Raw genomic sequence first — 904 nt, forward strand, 5'->3', positions numbered from 1 at the left:
AACAAATAAAAACGCTATTATTTTCGTGTTTTTTCCCATGTTGTTATTGTCAATTCTTCAGAGGCATTTTAATATAACATAATTACTTTTTTCCTAATATATTCCAAATAATTAATTGTCTTTAACAGACACAGTAGCATACTCTTGCAATAGGCATGGAGAGAGAGAATTAACAGGCTTTTCTGTCTCTCTTATTTTTTTAATTCGTTTGCTTTTTCAAATCCTCCTCTGTAATTGTAAGTGGCGGTATAGGCTTACTGTTTATTTTTTAATATAAATATCATTGCAGGCAGCGCCGTAAATCGCCCTGCTTGTGGCTCTCTCTGGCAGTAGACTGCATTACAATGTTGTAGGCGGAACGCCTGGTTCTCCTCGGCAGAACTCGGGAACACTGCGCAACCAATAGCATCTCCAAGTCGGTAAATAGTCTGAGAAAGTGACGCGCGCGGAAAGGGGAGGGTGTTCTACTTTACTCCAGTCTGAGTGTCGGGCTTTTTCAGGCGGCGTGGATCCCAATGGTACTCTAATTTAGGAGTTAACACCGGGACATCTTACTTATCTTTCCGGGATTTACTGTTTTCGCTCGGTCTTGCCACTGCACCGGGGAAGTTTGCGAAACCCCGACAAGTTGCGGCCGCTAAGGTTGGGTGTGTTGTGCTACACGCTTGTGCGGCAGCGGAAACAGCGTGCAGAAGCAGCACTGCTAAATAACAGGTGATTGAGTGTTTATGAAGTTTAGCTCACATCACTTAATAGCATGCACAGTGTCTGAGATCCGACAGGTACATTCGCATGTGTGTCTGCAAGTGTTACATGTCTGCAAATACACACCAGCTACCAGCTCTAGTTTGGGTGGAAAGTGAATGTGTTTATGTTCAATTCTGCCCGACAGAGGTCTTAAAGA

The 904-nt window shown here is 43.4% G+C and overlaps 1 protein-coding gene across 1 annotated transcript in view; it reads left to right on the forward strand.

Moving 5' to 3' along the window:
• Window positions 1-537: 537 nt before the first annotated feature.
• lmx1bb (LIM homeobox transcription factor 1, beta b) overlaps window positions 538-904 on the forward strand; it is a 40,089-nt gene continuing 39,722 nt past the window's right edge. The window contains exon 1 of the mRNA XM_042102367.1: window positions 538-714. The gene's annotated coding sequence lies outside the window, so the exon portion shown is untranslated. The remainder of the gene's footprint in view (window positions 715-904) is intronic.

The sequence above is a fragment of the Alosa sapidissima genome, chromosome 8, assembly GCF_018492685.1.
Source record: "Alosa sapidissima isolate fAloSap1 chromosome 8, fAloSap1.pri, whole genome shotgun sequence".
NCBI classification, from domain to species: domain Eukaryota; kingdom Metazoa; phylum Chordata; class Actinopteri; order Clupeiformes; family Clupeidae; genus Alosa; species Alosa sapidissima.